This window comes from Mus caroli, chromosome 12 (genome assembly GCF_900094665.2).
Source record: "Mus caroli chromosome 12, CAROLI_EIJ_v1.1, whole genome shotgun sequence".
Classification (NCBI taxonomy): Eukaryota; Metazoa; Chordata; class Mammalia; order Rodentia; family Muridae; genus Mus; species Mus caroli.
This window is the reverse complement of record NC_034581.1, coordinates 88395337-88405516: the sequence shown is the minus strand read 5'-3', so window position 1 is coordinate 88405516 and position 10180 is coordinate 88395337.

Below are 10180 nucleotides of genomic sequence, written 5' to 3'. Positions count from 1 at the left end.
GTGTTCCTCTTTCTCCACATCCTCGCCAGCAACTGCTGTCACCTGAATTTTTGATCTTAGCCATTCTGACTGGTGTGCTGAGTGGTATTCCATTGTTTAAATGAACTACATTTTCTGAATCCATTCTTCTGTAGTGGGACATTTAGGTTGTTTCCAGCTATTGGATATCTAAATACCACTTTTTCTTAAAATCTACAAAGAACAGAGGTCTATTATTTATCTTTCTATGATGTCATTTGTTGCTTCTGTTAATTGTTTAGGAGGATTAATTGAGATTGAATAGTGCATAAAAATAGGAATAAAAATAACTACCATTGCTTTTCATCAGTACATATGTCTTTCAACGTGATAAAGTGTTTAAATTATCATAATTCATTTTATAACAGAATTATTTATGGCTCATGCTGTTTTCTGCTGACAAAGCTCAGTCATATATTCATCTGTTTATATAACTGATGATGTATGTGAAACAAATAACAACAGTTAATAATCCTTACACTTGACACATTTAAATGAGGCTTTTTAACACTTTCAATGAAAAATTTGAAGATATCAAAGGGATTTGGAGTTTAAATCAAATTTTTTTACTTGCACAAAATGATGAATTATGTAATTCAACTTAAGTAAAATTCATGCAATTGTACTTTCAGTGAAAATAGTTTAGAAACTCCTAAAATGACATAGCTAAGAAGCCAAAAAAATCCCTTCACTCTTTATCTTTGTGGGAAGATAAGATAAAATGAAAATTGTATATTTTCTCAGATATATCTTAACTGGAGTCTATCTTGGAATTCAAGCAACAAGCGAGAAGCTTTGAGATTCATTTTAGGATATAATTGCTGGTAAGTAATTTATGGTATCAAGTGAAGCCAGAAGAGAAAACATTACCATTCATAACACAGTCAATGAAAACCAAGCCTTCTACATGCCCAATATTGTGCTTACAATTAATTGGATAATAGCAAAAAGTGCACATTATGAAGAACAAAGACTGGGGCCCATCATAAATCTGAAAATATGTCAGCGTATCTTCATCAAATAGATACCTTTTATTTATGGTCAGTCCCAACAGATATTAATAAAACAAAATAATATATTTAGAGAGGGTATGGTGGGAGGATTGGGAGAAATAGAGAGGAGCACTTTATCTGAAAACATGAAACCTTGCAATTGAAGAAGATAGGGATACAACTAACATTTACAAAAAGCAATTTTTTCAGGCTTATACTGAAACTGATTTATTATCTCTGCATTGAGTTTAGAAACTTTCAAAACACTGATGACACAAGTAGGGAATGATGTAAAAGAGGAAGGAAGCATTAATAGAGATATTTTGGTTTATTCTATATATTCATTATCTAAATATAATATTTAATTTTCTAAAGATGCCCCTTGGAGTTATGCTATTTTGAATAAAACAATTATGCCTTAGTGTGATTTTTTTGCTATAATACATTAATATAAATGACAAATGAAAACTGGAAGTTAACTGTTGCTTATGACTTTTGAATACTTCCTGCATTTTTCTGGGTGTACTGTCTCCTACCTTCTCTTACTTAGGGTTTCTATGACTGTGAAAAAAAATAACAAAAGTCAACTTGGGAAGTATCATAGTTACTGTTGAATCATTATCAAAAGACTCCTCTATATAAATGATAAAGAGGCTGAGAAAGAAATTAGCAAAACAACACACTTCACAGTAGCCACTAATAATACAAAATATCATGTTGTAACTCTTACCAAACAAGTGAAAGATATGTATAACAAGAACTTCAAATCACTGAAAAAAGAATTCAAAGAACACATAAGATAGAAAGATCTCCCACCCTCATGGACTGGATAGGAATAGCATAGTAAAAATGGTCATCTTACCTAAAAAATCTACAGATTCAATGCAATCCCCATCAAAATTCCAACACAACTCTTCACAGACACAGAAAGAGCAGTTCTCCACTTCATATGGAAAAATACAAAACTCAGAATAGCAAAAACAATTCTCAACAATAAAAGATCTTTCTGGGGGAATCATCATCTCTAATCTCAAGCTATATTACAGAATAATAGTGATAAAAATTGAATGGTATTGGTACAGAGACAGACAGGTTGATCAATAGAATAGAACTGAAGACCAGAAATAAACCCACACACCTACAGTTATTTGATCTTTGACAAAGAAGTCAAAAATATACATTGGAAAAAAAGAAAGCAGCTTTAACAAATGGTGCTGTACTAACTGGTGGTCTGCATGTTGAAGAAGGAAAATAGATCCATATTTATCATCTTGCATGAAGCTCAAGTACAAATGGATCAAGGAGTTTAACATAAAACAAAATACACTGAATCTAATAGAAGAGAAAGTGGGAAACAGGCTAGAACTCATTGACACAGGGAGATATTTACTGAATCAAACAGCAACGGCTCAGGCTCTATGATCAACAATTAATAAATGGGATCTCATGAAACTGAAAAAACTTTTGTAAGGAAAAAGGCAACATGAATAGGACAAATCAGCATCCTACAGATAGGGGAAAATACTTCACTGACCCTATGTATGACATAGGGTGAATATCCAAAATATATAAAGAACTCAAGAACTTAATCTCCAAAAAAACCCCAAATAATCCAATTAAAAATGGGATACAAAACTAAACAGAAATCACAACAGAAGAATCTCAAATGGACTAGAATCATTTAAAGACATTTTCGAAATCCTTAGTCAGCAGGGGAATGTAAATCAAAGCTACCTTGAGATCTATCTTACACCAATCAAAATGGTATCAAAAACTCAAGTGACAGCAGATGCTGGTGAGGATGTGGAGAATGAGACATACTCCTCCACTGCAGCAGGGATTGCAAACTGGTACATCATTCTTGAAATCAATCTGGTGGTTCCTCAGATAATTAGAAATTGTTCTACCTAAAGACCCAGCTGTAACATCCCTGGTATATCTACCCCAAGGATGCCCTACAATACTTCAAGAACATGTTCTCCACTATGTTCATAGCAGCCTTATTTGCAATAGCCAGAAGCTGGAAACAATACAGATGTACCTCAACCAAAGAGAGTCTACATAAGATATGGTTCATTTACAAAATGAAATGCTACTCATCTATTAAAACCAAGGACAGCATGTATTTTGCAGGCAAATGGATTCAAGTAGAAAATATCATCCTGAGTAAGGAAACTCAGACCCAAAAAGCCAAGCATGGTATGTACTCACTGATAAGTGGATATTAGCCATAAAGTAAAGAATGCCTAGGATGCAACCCACAGACCATTAGAACTTTAACAAGCAGGAAGGCCTAAGTGAGGATGCTTCAATCTCAATTAGTAAGGAAAAGAAAATTATCAGGGGGGGCAGGTAGATGGAGGGAGGGGTATGGTGGAAGATGGGAGGGGAAGGTGAAAAGGAAACAGGATCAGGTATGACCAGGGAGTACAGGAGAGAAACCCAGAGGGCCAGGAGAATGTATGAAATGTGTAGCCTCTCAGGGTTGGAGGTGTCAGAGACCCTCTAGAAAGTACTAGAGACCTGGAGGTGAGAGAAAGACACAATGAGGTGACCTTAGCCAATATGACCAGTAGTTGGGGAGAGGGAACTTGAAGAGTCCACCACCAGTAGATAGATATGAGCCCAAGTGGATGTGCAGGGTTACCAACCCACAGTCAAAATTTCTGATCCAAAGTTGTTCCTTGTTAAAAGAAGTGCAGAGAGAAAAATGGAGAAGTGACTGAAGGAAAGGTATTCCAGTGACCAGCCCAATTTGGGATCCATCTCATGGGAGAGTACCAAGGCCTGACACTATTACTAATGCTTATGATATGCTTACAGACAGGAGACTAGCATGGCTGTCCTCAGAGAGACCTTGACTGAGACAGTTGCTGATACTTAGACACAACAGTTGGACTGAAGTTGGGGACCTATATGGTTGAATTAGGGGAGAGATTGAAGAAGCTGAAGGGGAGGGTGATCCCATAGGAGCATCAATCTCAACTAACTTGGACTTCTGGAAGCTCCCAGACTCCGCTACACCAACCAGGAAGCATACATAGACTTGTCTGAGGACCTTCATGCATATATAGGAGAGTTTAGCCTCAGTGGGAGAAGATGTACCCTTGAGGCCTCAGGGAATGGGGATGTCTGGTGGGTGGAGAGGGGGAAACCCACTTGGAGGTGAGGGGGAGCAGGAATGGGATGAGAACTCTGGGAAGGGAAACAGGGAAGGGGACAATGGCTGGAATGTAAATAATAAAAAGAAAAATAGAAAGAAAAGACCCCCATGGTTAAGGCAACTCTTAGAAAACAAACTGTTTCATTAGGGCCTTGCTTACAGTTTTAGAGGGTTAGTCCATGAACTTAATGATGAGAAGCAGATAGGCATGGCACTAAAGCAGTAGCTGTTGAGCTTTATATCCTATTCAACAGGTGTGTGTGTGTGTGTGTGTGTGTGTGTGTGTGTGTGTGAGAGAGAGAGAGAGAGAGAGAGAGAGACAGCAGAGACAGAGAGACAGAGAGAGAGAGAGAGGCAGAGAGAGGCAGAGAGAGGGGGAGGGGGAAGGAGAGTGGGGAGGGAGAGGGACAGGGAGATGGAGAGGGATAGGGAGATGGAGCTGGATAGGGAGATGGAGAGGGAGAGGGAGAGGGAGGAGAGAGAAGAGACAAGAGATGAGAGAACAGAGAGAACACAGAGAGAGGACAGAAAAGAGAAAAGAAAGGATTGTGACTCATGTGGATTTCTAAAAACTCAAAGCATACCTCCAGTGACACACTTTCTCCAAGAAAGTCATACCTACTACCAGAGCACACCTCCTAGATATTTTCAAATAGTCTCACTAATTAGCGACCAAACAAACATTGGAGACTATGAGAGCCATTCTTACTCAAATCCCTATGGGGAAAAGGGTTTATTCCAGCTTGGAACTCTCAGGTATACTTCATCACTTAGGGAATCCAAGGCAAGAACTTAAAGCAAGAGACTGGAGGTATAAATTCAAGCAGATACTATGCAAAATTATGCTTACTGGGTTGCTGATCCTGTCTTCTTATTCAATTCAGGAGTATCTGCTTAAGATTGGCAACCCCCACAGTGGACTGGGCTCTCCACAGCATCAATTTTTAATCAATAAACTGTCTCACTGGCTTGCCAACAAGCCATTCTGATAGACTTATTTTATCATTTGAGAAATAAATACTTCTTAATGACTTGTTCTTAAATGATTCTAACTTGTATCAAATTGACCAAAAAACTAACCAGAATTTACATATATTAGAGTAACTCTCATTGCTAATTATGATGAATTATTTAAAGGGTCTTCCTTACAATAGACAGTAGGTTCTGTGGGACTAGGAACATGAATGAATCTCCATCGGTTCAGGATATTATAATGTTTCTTACATATTTGAGAAACATTAAAATCTAAATAAGTATGAAAATGTCTAGGACTCTATAGAATTTTCCTCAATCTCAAAAAAGGTAATTATTCAATACATATGCTTATACAAATCAGATGTGAATATTGCCTCTTTCCCTTAGCTTTGAAACCCAAGAGCATTTCTACATACATTAAATGTTCTCTGTTGATAGGACTTCTACAATTGAGAATTTCAGAACTGGAGAAGCATTTATTGGACAGACAAATCTGGCTGCTTCAAAAGAGGATGTAGGTTTAGTTTTCCAGAACGTATTCAACGACTCTCAACCATCTGTAACTTCAGTTGTGAAAACCAAAGACCTCTTTTGGCCTCATCCTTCAGGCATTTATTTGAAACACAGGCAGAGATTCAGGTAAATCACCCATATACATAAAATCAAACAAATATATATTTTAAAGTATTAAAGAATAAACATTTTAATGTGTTATGTTATATTTCATATGTCAATTTTTATCAGTTGTTTTCCTAACTTTGCACAAGCACACTTGTATAATCTCAATAGTGCCTAGGGTGTTTTTTTTTTTTAATTTTATACTCAATCATAATGGAAACAAGTGAAATTCTTAAGAAAATATTTGTTAAAGTTAACTGTTTAATACCAATGTAAGATATCAAAGAAATAGAATAAAATAATAAAAATAATTTTTATATTCTCATTATTATATATCCTATATTATGATTCAGTATTAACTTATTAATTTAACTGGTATATATAAATACATACATGCATAAGTACATACATACATACACACACATATATGAATGAGAGTTTTTCTGGTTCAGGATGTTTTTATTACAAAGAGTGTGCAAATTGCGCACAAGATTGACATACATTATGTCAAGGCATTCCATTTATATTGTCTGTTGCTCTTAGAAAATGATCAACCTGCTCACAGTCAGCTATTGGATGGATCACAGGGCTCCCAATGGAGGAGCTGGAGAAAGTACCCAAGGAGCTAAAAGGACCTGCAACCCTATAGGTGGTACAACATTATGAACTAACCAGTACCCCGGAGCTCTTGACTCTAGCTGCATATGTATCAAAAGATGGCCTAGTCAGCCATCACTGGAAAGAGAGGCCCATTGGACACACAAACTTTATATGCCCCAGTACAGGGGAACGCCAGGGCCAAAAAAAAAATGGGAATGGGGGGGGAGGGAAATGGGGGAGAGGGGGGAGGGTATGGGGGACTTTTGGGATAGCATTGGAAATGTAATTGAGGAAAATACGTAATAAAATATATTAAAAAAAAAGAAAATGATCAACCAAAGAAGGGAAATCTAGAACATCTTAGAAAACTCTAGAGGGGATGTGTAAAAGGACAGCCATTTGGACATAAACAAATAACTTTAGTTTTAATTTGTCTTACTAATTGGTAGAATTCCATCAAGGTTAAAAGCACAGAAGAGAACTCAACTTGATCCTCCCATATTGCTGGCTTCAGAGTATTTGGGTGACACTGTGCTGGTAGGTATATATTTACTATCCCAGAGGAATATCCAAGTAGGCAAAACCTATGGTCACATGGCTCCTTAAAGGAAATATAATTGATGTACTGTTGCCAGGAAGCATCAAGTACCTGGTATCTAAGAATCAAAGAAAAAGAAATCACAGGATGAATCCACTAGGACAAGAGGAAGCAAAAATAGGGTAGTCAAATCAGAGGGTGACTAGACCAGGGATCTCACAGAAGATATCAGAATTAGGATTCTCTCTAAAAGCCATACAGAGTCAACAAGTGCTGATCTAAATGTTCCTTCAAGGAGAAATAGGATCTGTCAAGGATCTGAATGTCAGACAGGGTGGAAATCTACACTGTGATTTACACATGAGGTGACAAAATCAGTGGTTGATCCTATTTAATGAAGAATTTTTCAACTGATACTGCCAAGTTTGTTGCTTGTTAGGTAATATCTATATATCTGTATATCAATGTACTTCATGGTATCAACACATTAAAGGAGAGATTTGCATCACCTCAATAGCCTCAGGGGTTTATTTTTTCAATATGATACTCAGTCATGATCAATTCAATGAACAACTGAAATTCTTTTTTAGAAAAGCATTTATTAAAGTTAACTCCCTAATGTCAATAAAAGATATCCAAGGAAAACAAATAGAAAATATCCAACATAATGAAATACTTGAAGTCTTGCCTTAAGATTAATTCACAAATCAACCATTTCAATAAGAGCTATACTAGCAAATTTTACTGAAGTTCAAGGAATTTAATAAGAAGACAAAGAGAGCATGGCCCATGAAGCTAAGGTTTAGAAAATAAAAATAATTTCTCCATGCTGATGAAATTCTGAAGTAAGGAGAACATTCCTCCATTGCTGGTAAGAGTGCAAACTTGTACACTAACTCTGAATATCTATCTGGTGGATTCTCAGAAAACTGGAAATAGTTCAACCCCAAGACACAACTATACTACTCCTGGGCATATACCCAAGAAATTTTCCACTATCCTACAAGGACACTTGCTCAACTATGTTCATAGAAGCTTTATTGGTAATAGACAATTTGAAAACAAGATATTTATCAAACAAAGAATGGATACAGAAAATGAGGTTAATTTACACAATGGAATAATTCTCAGTTGTTAAAAATATAAAATATTATCCTAAGTGAGGTAACCCAGACTCAGAAAGACAAGCAGGACATGTTCTTACTTATAAGTGACTATCAGCAGTGAAAGTACAGATGACCATGCTATAATTCACAGACCCAAGTAGCTAAATAGCAAGAAGGGTTCAATGAAGAATGTTTGAATCCCACTCACAATAGGAAATAAAATAGACATTGGCAGTGGAGGGAATTGGGTGGGAGAAGGGTGGGAATCAGGTGTGGAAAGAATGACAGGGGAGAAAAGACTGGGAGAGAGAGCAGAAATTAGTGGACAGGCATCTCTGGACAAGCCTGAGACCTTGGAAGGGGAGTCTTCTGGAAATCTATGGTGGTGGCCCTAGCTGAGAATTCTAGCAGCGGGGTTATATGGCACCTAAACTGGCCACCTCTTGTAGCTGGAAAGGACTTCCAGTACAGCATGGAGGACACCAAACCACGCATTAAACCTTCAACACAAAGTTTTCCCTGCCTACAAATGTTCAGGGACTAAGATTTAAAAAATGTCCAAACCAATGACTGGCCTAACTTAAGACCCATCTCATGGCAGAGAGTCAACCCTTACATTTTTAATGATTCTCTGCTATAGTTACAGATATGAGCCTAGGATAACTGATACTCTCTCTCTCTCTCTCTCTCTCTCTCTCTCTCTCTCTCTCTCTCTCTCTCTCTCTCTCTCTCTCTCTCTCTCTCTCTCTCTCCCTACCCCTCTCTCCTCCTCCCCCTCTCCCCTCTCTCTCTCCTCCCCCTCACTCCCCTCCTCCCTCTCTCTCTCCTTTATCTCTCTTTTCTTTCTTTCTTTCTTTCTTTCTTTCTTTCTTTCTTTCTTTCTTTCTTTCTTTCTTTCTTTCTTTCTATTACCTTTACTTTTATACATTTCAGCCTTTGCCCCCTCCTGGTACCACCTCTCAAAGTTTCTCATACATTCCTCCTCCCCTCTAGTCTTCAAGAGAATGTCCCTCCCCCCACCAAGCTTCCCCACTCCTTGGAACCTCAAGTTTTTAGAGGATAAGGCCTGACCTGGTAATAGACTGCTATGTATGTGTTGGTGGCCTCAGACCAGCTCATGTATGCCACCTGATTGTTGGCTCAGTTTCTGAGAGATCTCAGGGGTTCTGAATTGTTGAAACTGCTGTTTTTCCTTCCTATTGGTTCACTCTCCTCCTCAGCTTCTTCCAGACTTTTCCTGATTCAACACAAGGGTCCCTGACTTCAGTCCAATGGTTGAGTGTATGATTCTCCATCTGTCTCAAGACAGCTGCTTGTTGGGCCTCTCAAAATACTACCATGCTAGGTCTTCTGTCTGTAAGAACACCATGGCATTGATAATAGTCTCAGGCCTTGGAGAATCCACTTGAGATCTATCTCAAATTGAGCTGGTCATTGGACCAACTTTCCCTCAGTCTCTTCTCCATTTTTGTCCCTGCAGTTCTTGGGCTTCTTCACCATCCGGAAGCTAATGGAAACAGATGCAGAGACCCACAGCCAAACATTAGGAGGGGCTTGGAGAGTCTTTTATGGAAGAGTGAAGGAAAAGATTAAGGGAGTTGGAGGGAACAAGGACATCAAAATAAACCACAGACTCAACTATCCTTGGTCCACTGGGGCTCACTGAGACTGAGTCACCAACCAAAAAACATTCTTTGACCGTACCTAGGCCCTCTACACATTTGTAGCAGATGTACAGCTTTGTCTTCATGTGAATCTCCTAAGAGTTGGAGATAGAGTTGTCTCTGACTCTGTTGCCTCCTTTTGGATCTTTTCTCCTATCTGATCTACATCATTTGTCTTCAGTAGAAGATCAGGTGCTCAGTTCTGCTGAGGCTTGATATGCCAGGGTAGGTTGGTTTGCATTGGGTGCTTCCTCTTCTCTAAGGAGAAAATGAAGGGAGAATGGAGGAGGTGGTGTGAGGATTGGAATGTGAGGAGGGGAGGGGGAAGCCTCAGGCAGGATGTTAAGTGGATAAATATATTATTTAATTAAGAGGTAAGAAGTTCCACAGTCATAGAATGTAGGCTCTCCTAATGTAGGTTCAGATCAACAGGATTCATTAGCATCCTCTCTCCACATCAGTAACAACATAAGAAGTGAATGCTGAATACATAGTCTCAGCAGTAA